Consider the following 207-nt stretch of genomic DNA (forward strand, 5'->3'; position numbering starts at 1 on the left):
TTTCCCCGTGAAACGGAGCGGGTACCTATGGATGGAAGAGTGTAGGGTAAGTAAATGAACGGAAATAGTTGAACACTGCAAATAGGATCAGTAATAACAACGCGATGTGTGGTCAAAGAGAGGAGGAGCACGTGGAAAAATAACAATAATAACACTCACAAACTTAAAAGAAGAGAAATGAGGTTACAAAGGGTCTTTTTTTTTTTT

Source organism: Trypanosoma equiperdum (genome assembly GCF_001457755.1).
Source record: "Trypanosoma equiperdum strain OVI genome assembly, contig: ctg_1074, whole genome shotgun sequence".
Taxonomy (NCBI): domain Eukaryota; phylum Euglenozoa; class Kinetoplastea; order Trypanosomatida; family Trypanosomatidae; genus Trypanosoma; species Trypanosoma equiperdum.